General features: G+C 52.2%; 1 long non-coding RNA gene across 1 annotated transcript; it reads left to right on the top strand.

The window, feature by feature from the left end:
• Nucleotides 1-4,230: 4,230 nt before the first annotated feature.
• On the top strand, nucleotides 4,231-5,445 carry LOC146894111 (uncharacterized). Its single transcript, XR_015001990.2, has 2 exons — nucleotides 4,231-4,592; nucleotides 4,863-5,445. It is a non-coding gene; the product is annotated as an uncharacterized LOC146894111 (long non-coding RNA).
• The last annotated feature ends 5,980 nt before the right edge of the window (nucleotides 5,446-11,425 follow it).

The raw sequence follows: 11,425 nt of genomic DNA, 5'->3' as shown, positions 1-11,425 counted from the left end.
ATATAGCCTAGACCGAGGTGTGTGCCGATTCGTGCAGACTCAAGCTGACTCGGAGGCTCCCTGGTCAGCAATGACTGGTTGTTTCCATCCCCTCACGCTTCGGCCAACACTTGCTGAGCCAGGTTCTGGCTTCGCTGAATGTGGGGGCCTTGCTGAGCTCAATGCTGGGGAGTAAGAGGTAGATGCGGGTGAGTGTCATCCCAGCCAGACCCATGGTAAGATAGACCCAGCCAAGGCAGCCCCCAAGTGGAGTCACTGGTTCAACTTTTCACATTTGAACCCAAGACAGCAGATGTCAGCCTTAGGCCCCTTCTCAGACTCCCACATCCTCCCTCCCTTCTGCAGGCCCTGCACCACCCCCCATCTCCGCCCAGAGTTTATGGATGGCTCCCAACCTCGCCCTGCACCGTGGGATCTTCACTTCCTGTGTTTATCTTGGACAGGGATAGACTCTTGCCTCTTACCCACCCGGGCAGCTGACAGGACCGCCCCACGCATGCAGCTTCCAGTGCGTGCAAATGTGTGCTTGTGCGTGTGTGTGCGTGTGTGGATACATGTGTGTGTGTGCTCACACACACATGGGGCTAGGAAACCTTGCTGGGCTTCCAGCCCCTGTGGGCTTTACACTTTTGGGGGTGCCTGAATGTGTGAAAAGCAACTACCCCGAGGCAGGACCTGCTGGTGTGCATTCTCCGAACCCCCTCATTTTGTCCCAGTGCACCTCATGGAGAGAAATGAGGTTCAATGCGATGAGGCCACAGCTGAGGAGCTGCATGGGAATCTAGAGTCTAAGGTGTTTCTTTTGTTTTTACTTAGTACCTGTTTTCCCCCCCAATTGCAAAAGGAAGAGTATATGAAGAAAACGAAGATTAGCTTAAACCAGGGGTATGGCACACGTCTGTCAGCACAGCACTCCCCAGGTATACAGAGTTCAAAGTCATCCTTGGCTACACGGGGAGTTGAGGCCAGCCTGGGCTACAGGAGACCTTAATTCAAAACAGAAAATGGAGATCTGTAACCCATAACAGCCGTTGGCAGCTCGGAATGGACTTTCCCAGGCTTCTCTCATGCATATTCATAGGCACACTTACATAAACTTGAATTAAGAACTGGAATTTCCTGCATTTCTGTTTTCCTTTCTTCTTTAGTATAGAAAAACTCAACATAGCTTTTAAAAAACGGCGACAACAGCACAAGAATTCCAACATATGTCTCAGCCTCTTTTCTTCACATCCAATCGCACGGCTGCGGTGTGGCTGCACCGTGAGCCACATGCACCTCGTGGGGAGGGTGTTGTGTGCACTTATGTAGATCCGACAGCTTCCTCCTTCCTCCCTTAAACCCACCAACTGATTCAAACACCTCTTCTGGTTCTCCGAATCCAGGCACGGGCCATGTGTGGGCCTTTGAGTCTGGTGAGGAGTTGAGCAAAAGCCATTGTCCTTACCCCTGCCAACTCCTTAGGATGTATCCCTGAAGGACAGCCAAGACACAAAGGGGACAGAGGAACCCACCCTGGGGCTGAGCCCCAACCCCACCTACGTGCACCATGTACTGAGTACCCACCGGACTTGACGTTACAGTCCACAAGGGCGTGTACCCTAGGTTCAGAAGCCCTGCAGATGAAGGATGAGGAGTAGGGAAAGGTGGGGGGGGAAGCCACGCTACCCATTTGCCATAGCCCACTCAACAGTGGCTTCTCCCATGGAGGGGCTCTGACTTTACTCTCTCTCTTCACCACCTGCTTAGAGAGCAAAAAGGTGAACCCATTGCCTGGTGGTCAAGTTCTCATCCGCAGCCTTTGGCTGGGGCTGCAGCCAAGGCAGAGCGTTCATCTCTCCCAGCCTCAGTGTGCTCCTTTTGGGAATGGGAATTCTGGCCTCGTGGGGCTGCCGTGAGAGCCAGGCAGCTGTCAGAGGAGCGATGCCTGAATCTCAAGCAGAAAGCCAAGTCGTGGAGCTAATGGTTTATAAAGTATAATTGTTTGAATTAATAAATTCATTGACTCATTTGAGTCTGTAAAACACAAATGGTTATTTACAGTCTCTTGAGAGAACAATAAGGTGTACTAGGTCTTTAGGGAAACAGTCCTGACTTGAGGGCACAATTGGGCTATCCTCAGCAGCTGCTCTGAGGAGGTGCCCAGAGCCCCAGACCCGTGGATGGGCAGGAGCCTGCTTGAGATGTCGCCAGACTCATTGGCTCTATCTTAGCCTGGACTACAGCAGGCAGCTGGGCCAGAGCCAGAGGCCTTGCTGGGGGCGTGGGGGTGTCAGCTTCCTCTCTTTCATCTTCAGGCATCATTTCTTTCATCGTGGTTGCTGTGTTCTGACCCAGAGCTGGGGTGGGGACAGTGGATGGAAGTTTAGGAGCGCCGTTCCATAAATCTTGTGGCCTGCAGGAAGGCTCCAGGCCCCAGAGTATCCTCCCTCCCCACTGCCCAGCTGAGGTCTCTTTGGGGCATCTTGACAGAGGGCACACTGAGAAAGGGAGGAACTAGGGGTAGACCCAGATAGGTACAAGCTAGAAAACAAGTCTAGAATTTTAGCACTGCACAGGGAAAGGTAGGACTCACCTGTACCTACAGCCAAAGCAGGGCGGCAACCCAGCCTCCGAGTTTAGACTAGCTACTGGATGCAGGAAGGCATAGGGACTGTTGCCTTAAGATAGTCACAGGTGGAAAGGGTCCCATCAAGCCAGAGTTGGGAACTCTGGAAAGTGCTTGCCACATGACTCAGCCATCTGCTCAGCAAAATATTCTGCTTGTGACCTTGACAGTCAGTTCTCACAAAAACATGCCCCCCCCAGGAGGTTTTGGGAATGACTGGGGTTGCACAAGGATCCCTGTTTTGTTGCTAAACAGTGATGTCCTCTTGCTGTCTAGCTCTGAGGACGACACAGAGTCTCACTCGATCTTGGGCTAGCAAGCACATAGTTCTGCATTAACGGGACATCTCCTTCCATGCCCCTGCCGACAGGCAGCTTCAAACAGGCTGGCCACGCCCTCTGTGTTCTGTGGGATACTGCTTTGACTTTTAAAGGGCCTCTCACCCTGCACTAAGGGCTGCTTTCCTTGCTGGTGACATTGGACATGGGACAACCCCTGAATCCCTTACTCCTGTGACATCCCTCTGGAGCGTCCCTGCTGGTTCTTAGTCCTTCTCGTCCCTCTTCTGAGTTTTGCACACTGAATGTGTGTGATTTTCCCTGTTTTCAAAGCTCAGGTTCAGTTAGATTAATATGATAACCAAACCCAGCAAAAGAGGCAGTGAGTGAGTCTTCCCACTCCGCTGCTCCAACCAAGCCCAGAGAGGATTCAGCTGCCTGGCCTCTGGATTGGGATCCATGCACATGCAAGGAGGAGAAACATGGAGAACATTCTGGAAGCCCTACAGAGGAGTTGAGAGAGAGCACATCCCTAAAACCTAATGAACCTGAAGCTGCCCTGGCCTGGAGCCTGACTGGCCTGTAGCTGCACTGGCCCCGAGGGACACCTGTAAGCACACTTCAGCTTGCTCATCTTTAAATGTGGTCCCTACAGCATCCCTACACAGGGACACTATGAGAACCGAGAAAAGCGACTCCCACAAACACAAGGCCAGGGCCGAGCCCACACCGGCTGCATTAACGGTTCCCTTTATTGAAAATGGGATCGTATGTGCATACTTTCTGCAGCGACAGCTTTCTGTGTGCACAGGTGGGTGGGGGGCTCTGAGGGGACCAGAGGTGTGATGTGCAAGGCCCTGAGCACAGCCCCCAGGGTTTGGAGAGAGTGGGAGGCAGAAAGGAAGGAAAGTCAGCCCTTGAGTGACCCCCTTAGGCCTCCTAATACCGCTGTGGGTGGGGGTGGGGTGGGGGAACAGACAGAGGCAGGGTTGGGATGAGCAGAATGCTTGAACCTATAGGGTATCTGGAACCAAAGAATCAAATGACAGAAAAGGAAAGCCCTAAGCAGAGGCTATACTTGCCTTGCCCTCACTGGGGAGCTATAGAAGGTTCAAGGAAAGGGACATTTTCCTGCCGTGTGACCCTTAGCAAGGCTCTCCACCTCTCCAGGCCTGCTGCTGGAATAGACCGGTATAGAGTGGGTGGGGCTCCCGGACTGAAGTTAGGGCTCAGGCCCTACTTCCTCTCTCTCATCAAGAGCAGAAGTCAGCTCCCGCCCTCAGTCCCCACTCCGCAGAGCCCAAACCCTTTCCTCTGCTTTTAACCTGCCGCTTTCAAGGGAGATCAGATCTCGCAAACATGTTTTCTTAGCCAAGAGGAAATGAACACTATGCAGACAATGAAGATAGCCATTCACGATAAGGCTGCTCGGGAGGCCTGGCCTAAATGCACGGGCTTCTATCCCTGGCTGCCCAGACGTGGAGAAGACAACCAGCCTTCAAAACCTCAGAGCTCAACCAACCAGAGGAGACAGGAAGAGAAGCCCAGAGAGAGCAGAGACCTATCCACGGTTATACAGCCCCGGATGCCTGATCCTGACCTGAGCTGCTGGCTCACCCTGAGACTGGGCTCATTAAAGCCTCATGTGGACTGGGGTTCTGGCCACTGAGGACCTGGGCGGGTCCTCTCTGTTGGATATGCAGAAGGTAGAGCGGGACACTGGGTACTGGGGGTCCAGGGACATGGAAATAAAGGCAGTGGGGTGAGGTTGTCTCCTGCCTGCCCTGGTGTGGAGTCTGACACAGAGTGTCATGGAAGAACTGTTTGACTTTTGTCCTGGGCACCATGAGAGAGCAGGGACCCAGCTGACTGCTTTAGGGTCCAGGTGACACTTTGCATCCCTTGGTTATCTCCTAGATGTGAGCCTGGACGCTCAGGTGACAGCAGAGGGTCACTTACCCAAGCTTTTCTTTTAGGATGAAGGACACTCCAAATCCCTGAACATCATTTGAGTCACTGAAGCTCGGCCCAGCTATGCTCCCACCCACCTGGGCAGTGAGACCCCAAGACCACTCCAGCCAACAGTTTTCGAATGAGATCGACCCACCCATGACGTCTGGATTTTAACTTTAGGTGATGAGCTACACAAAAGGCCGCCAGGTCCCAGAACCCCTACCTGCTTCCTCCCACCCCCCATCTTTCTCTTCCTTTTCTCACCCGTTCTCTGAGCCCGTCTTCTCACCTGGAAAACGGGGGCACCTAAAGGCAACCCACCTCGGGCCAGCTGACTCTCTCTAAGGTTTGACACCTTAGCGGCTAGGCTGACTGCGTTCCTGTTTAACACACCCCACTCATGTTCCCTACAGACTTCACTCCCGAGTCAGGGCCACCAGCAGTCTGCAGCCCCAGCAGACTACACTGCGTGAAGGTTGAGAGTCCACACCCTGGCCTCTCAGTTGACCCTGTGGTTTTCCACTGCCTCGATTTCCTCGTGGGTAGAACGGGGACAATCCAACACGGGGCTCAGCTGGTGCTCAATAAAGGCCCTTCGCAGAGACAGCATGGAGATTGGAAGTGTCTCCCTCTCCAGGGAGGAAGCCCCATCAAGCTGCCTTTATTAGATCATACATGCTTTTAACAAGGCCAACTGCAGAAGGCAGGCAGGCAGCCAGTAGTGCAGAGAAGCCCAGTCCAGTTCCCCGGCCCTGGACATCAAAAACAACAACTGAAGGCCGCAGGACATCAAAGAGCGTTTAGCCCAAACATGCTCTGAGCTCTTATCTTAATTAAAGCAAGTCATAGGCAGAGGCTGGACGACACAAGTTGAAAAGCCGGGGTCTGGTTTTATTAGCTTTTGCTGACACCCGCGGAGATGTTTGTGACTTGCCCAAGGTCATCCAGAACCCTGGGGGCAGAGCTGGGGACCAAATCCAGGCCTCAGATGCTGCAGAGAGGGCTCTTTCCACACCCCTCCCTTTCCCTAGCTTGAGCCTCTCAGCTCCTGGGCTGAAACTTCAGAAGGTAAACTACAGTGTGTTCTTTCATGCAAACATGGATTCTAGTCTACGCCAGGAGTTCCTGTCTTCTGGGCACCATTCTAGGTCCTGTGGATCCCGTGGGACATGTCAACATATAGACCCAAACACCTATCCAATTCTGTCCCATTCTCTAGGTTCATGTTCTGTGGAAAGGTGACCCATAGATTGCAATGGAAGCGTCAGCGAGGTCCTTTCCAGACACTGGCCTGCTTTCTTCCTCTTGGGATACCCACTGTGGGAGGATAGTGCCATGGCAGGAGGAAGCCCAAGCTGCCTCAAGGAAAGAACAAGAGGAACAGCCAAGGTTCAGGTCACATGAATAAACTCCCATAGAGGGGCTTTCCCCGCAAGTCCAGCCCACACCTTATGGAGCAAAGACCTAACATTTTTACCCAGTCCTGCCCAGACTATGAACACACAAACAAAAGAAGGGCTTATTGTCCTTAACTCACTAGGGAGAGGGACATTATCCACAATGGACAGTTAGAGACCACCATTACCAGAGCCCTTGTCAGAGGCTAGTGTTCTATGGGCAGAGATGAATAACAGTCCTCTCCCCTCCCACCACACACACACTGTATGATTGTTCATGCAGGGAAGACAGGCAGGAAAGAAGGGCAAGCCTGTTTCTCCAAGGCTGCGTAAACAGAGCTGTGGTTCTGAGACTAAAGGTGGCCTGTTTGACGAGACCATGGAAGGTAGCCAGGGATAGAGACTCTGTTCCAGTTCTCATCCCGAGCTCTGGGTGACCTGGGGACGAGCTCTGGGTGACCTTGGGAGAGTCACTGATTCTCCTTGTGACTCACTTACCCAGTGAGAGGATATGCCCACTGAAATAGAAGGTTCTGATGGTGTCCAGCAGGGGGAGATGCCTTAATCTAAAGGCCCAAAGAGGTGGCTCCATCCTCTCTAGGGACACATAGAAGCGGAAGCCATCAAGAAACCAAGTCCCTGGACTTCCAGAAGCTTCTGTGTAGCTCTGCTGCACCAGGCAAATGTTCCCTCCTCCACTGTCACCTATATGTACTTGGTTTTAAAGTGGGGGTACTCAGAGCTATTCATTTTATTTATGCTTATCTGTTTGCTTATTTATTTATATGTGTATGTCGGGGTGGTCCATGCATGCCATGGCATGCATGTGGAGGTCAAAGGACAAGCCTTGGAAGTCCATTCTCTCATTCTACCATATGGGTCCCGGAGCTTGAATTCAGGTCGTCAGGTTTGGCATCAAGTATCTTTGCCCTCTGGGCAATCTTATCAGGCCTGTTTTATTTCACTTATCATTGTTAGGATGTGGTGGGGGCACATGTGCCATAGCACACTTGTAGAGGTCAGAGAGCAGCTTGGTGGAATTGGTTCTTCTCACATTTCGAGGATTCTGGGGGTCAAACTTGGTCACCAGGGCCACTCTGCAAGTATTTTTTACCAGCGGAGTCATTTTGCCAAGCCTTCAAGCTCTTGATAAAGCCAAAAATGCACTAACTCGAGGCCCTGCCAGCACCCCAGTCACCCATGTGTGCAGGAGAGTCCCACAGGAGCAAGGTGGCTTTGTTCCTTCTGGCACTGACCCTGAAAGTCTCGGGAAATGAGAAGCTGTGCTCTGATGCCCAGGGGGAGATCAGGACTCTAATGGCTCTGGCTGCCCCCAGCCACTCACCTTGTTCTGAGATGGGCCCTCCACGGGTGATAGTCAAGAACTGGGTGGCCTGGTTTCCCTCAGGCCAGGACTTTTCAGCACGGCATCTGCAGGGAGCCTCAGTTCCTCTTATGGTGGCTGAAAGTCCTAGTGTAGAGGCTGCAAGGTGCCTGACCTAGCCTGGGTGGGGGCATAGATCACCCCCTTAATGGCGAGACTTGAGCTTTGAGAGCTACCCTGGTTCAGGGAGGATGAACTAAACACTGTCACATTCAAGAAGTCGCGGCCATCTCTGATCCACCGTACTGTTCTCACTTAAGACTGCACAGTTACATGAAACTTACGCATCCACTCGCTTGTGTGTATGTGTGCTTGTTTGTGTGGGTGTGAATGTGAATGAACATGCATATGAGTGTGCACATCCGCAAGTGGTGGCCCACGGTCAAAGACAGATTCTTCCTCCCTCACTCTCCATCTTATTGTTTGGAGGCAGGGTCTCTTCATGAGACTAGAGCTGATTTGCTCAGACCGGCTGGCCAGTGAGCTCCAGGGATCTACTCAGTGCTGGGGTTATAGACACCTGCCATTGCACCTGGCTTCTTATGTGGGTACCGGGGATCCGAATGCAGGTCTCCATGCCCGCATGGTAGGCACTTTATCGACTGAGCCATCTCCCCAGCCCCACTCTTACTGAGCACCTATTGTGCACATGGAAGGCATTGGGGAGGTTAATAAACTCAGATCTCACCTACGTCACAGATGAGGTGGCAGAAACCTGTGAAAATCTAACTGTCCACAGAAGGGCCCAGCACTGTCCCTGCCCTGCTCCAGCATTCACCAGTCCTCTAGAACACACTCATTAGGCTAATCTTACTATTGCCAACCCAGAAACAGAACAGCATTCAAATCCCACTGGATATGCTGAAGTCAAACCTTCCTCCGGCACCTCACCCACAGAACGCATTGGACTTGTGGAGGGGAGGGATGCCCAGCAGGGATGTTGGGAAGCTTGGAAAGCAAGCAGAAGGGACGGGGTATGAGGGAGGGAGCAGAATGGCCCAGCCTGAACCTGTCACCACGGCAACCACAGGGCTGTCTGGAGCCCCCAGCCTGCCAGGCCGTGGCCCCACAGAGCCAGCGAGGAGGCTGAGGGGGCGGTCCCCGCAGGGCATAAATCACGAAGTTCTATGCCCCTGGCTCCCGGCAGACGATTTATGGGGCTCTCACAGCCCAAGGGATGCACCAAGGAGAGATGAGGGGGTCTCCCTTTTCCCACCGCCTCTGGGGCCCCTGCCTGGGCTCGGGTACTAGGACAGAGTGGACAAGAAAACTCGCCTGTGTCTGAGAGTTCTTCTTGGCCACCCTCAGCATAGCTGGAGACCCTGCCCCCACTGGACCTGCCACCTCTCCATGCCCAGCAAAGCTGTACTCAGACTGCAACATTCAAGATGGTTCTCCACCCTGAGGCCTCCAATCCTGGTTGATCTGTCTTTATAAAGCTATGGGTCACAAACCATGACATCAATCCCAGGACCCACTATTGGCTTTAGAAGTACCATTTGATCAATACTGAGCCAAGGAAGCCAGATGGGGAAACTGAGACTCGATGAACCCTCCCTCACCTAGAACGCAGACAGACAGACTTTACATCCAGATGTCATCTCCTTCCCCTCCCCCACCTCCGCCACAGTTCTCCCAAGGGAGTCAGCTTCCTTAGAAGGGAGCGAGCCGCCAGTCTGTAGAGCGATCCAAGTCAAAGCTACGTGACTGCCTGGCAGCGTACTTTTTCAAGGGATCTCAGCATCCACTGTGGGATGTAGACTGGTGTCTGGAACATCTGGAGAAAGGCACGTGCTCACCTTCTCTACGTGAGCTGGACTGTGGGTGGGATGCTGAGGGACTGCCTGCCTGCCAGCTGGCCCCACCAAAGAGGACTCAGAAACCCAAATCTGCTCAAAGGAACAAGGGAAGGAGGACATCACCAAGGAGGTGTGTGTGCTAGTTGGGAGCTGGCAGAGGTGGCAGAGGCCCCAAGGCCCCTTCCTCCTGGCACTGTCTGCCCAGACCCACAGAAGGCTCTTGCCTCCCTAGGTAGCCAGGTCTTGATTCCCTACCTGGAGTTCTGAATCCCCAAGTCTCTCCTTCCTCCTTCCTGCTCCTCTCAGCTCTATCTCAGGAGTCAGTTTCTCTTCCGTGGTGGTGCTGAGCCACTAAGGAAGGTTGAAGGCAAAGCTTCAGTTTTTAGCAGAGAAACCTTGCATTGTCTCTCCCTCCCTCCAGTCCAGTTCCGAGCCCACTGTCAGACAGACCTGGACCTCAGAGTTCCCATAACTTCCTAGAGAGTAACCTCGGCAAAGATGGCACTCTGTCCAGCTAGGCCAGTGGGCAGCACTACCTCCCTTGGGAGCCCTGCAAAGGAAGGTAACCATGATACGTTAAGGGAAGTGAGCAGTCATGGCCCCCGACACCCGCTTTAATATGGGTCTTCTCTGTGTAACAGCCCTCGCTGTTCTGTTTGTTAAAACCAATAACAAAAAGAAACAAGAGTAAGCCGCTCTGCTTCTCTTCCTGTACACAGGAAAGGCTGAAAGGAACTCCAAACAGTGGAAGGGAAAGTGACTGTCACATCATGCCTCACACACCTCTAGACTACTTGAAAAGTTTTAAACTTGAAATATGTTTTAATATGTGTTAATTTCATAATAAAAACTTTGAAACTGGAAACTCGGCCCCCTCCCCCCGTTCTTGTAAAGATGGATATGGAATAGGGGGAAAAGGAAGGAACAGACTCAGCTACCCACAGCCCCATCTGACTCCCCAGCACTTCTTCCAGGCTGGTTCCCAGGATGCTTTGCTAAACGAGTGAATTAAAGATGTATAAAGATATATCAGGGCCTGGGGGAGGACTCAGCAGGTAAAGCGCATGCCTCCAGAACGAGGACCTGAGTTCAGTCGCTCAGAACTCACGTGAAAATACTGGGAGCGTTGACACATGTGCCTAACCACGGAGGCAGAGACAGGCAGGTTCTGGGAACTGCTTGGCCAACTAGCCTTATTCTAATTGGTGAGCACCAAGCCAATGAGAAACTATCTCAAAGAAGATGTTCCTGAGAATGACAGTGGAGATTATCCACCAGTTTCCACAAGCACACACATACACGCACACACACTTGTACTAATCATAAAATTAAAACTAAAGACGTAAAAATACACCAGTTTCATGCTGGTCAAAGAATCTGCTGATACCTCAGGTCAGGGGATGTGGTGTCGCCTTCTAGGGACAAGATAGTTGTGTAATGCTCTATGCCAACTCTGGGGCATGGACACAGTTCTCAGGGTCATTTTGTAGCAGGGGAAGTTGCCGCACCCAAACTATCAACTAGGGCCCTCCCCAGCCAAGAAAACTCTGGGAGCTAGTTGGAAATCAAGATGATTGAAGGCTGGTTCCTCCTGACGGGGCAGATGGATAGTTCCTTCCTGCTTCTCTCCTGGCCTCTGTGTCTAGCTAACATTCCTGGCTTGTGTTGGTGTCCTCTGCTTCCCTGTGTCTTCAAATGGCCATTTTCCATGTGTCTGTGTACCCCAACTTCCTCTTCTTACAAGTGTATCAGTGATTGGGTTGGGCGCACTCTGTCTGATGTGATTCACCTTAGCTTGACTGCTCCGTAGAGGCCCGCTTTCTATGTACACTCACATGCTCAGGTGTCTGATGTGGGATTCCCCTCTGTATGCTGTGAACATGTTTTATTACCATTGCTTAATGAAAAAGCTTCTTCAGCCAATGACAGGGCAGAATAAAGCCAGGTAGGAAATCCAAACAGAGATATAAATGAAAAGTAGGCAGAGTCAGGGAGACGCCATGTAG

This window comes from Myodes glareolus, chromosome 6 (genome assembly GCF_982192425.1).
Source record: "Myodes glareolus chromosome 6, mMyoGla1.1, whole genome shotgun sequence".
NCBI classification, from domain to species: domain Eukaryota; kingdom Metazoa; phylum Chordata; class Mammalia; order Rodentia; family Cricetidae; genus Myodes; species Myodes glareolus.
The sequence above is the reverse complement of the archived record's forward strand: the minus strand, read 5'-3'. Positions and strand labels throughout refer to the sequence as shown.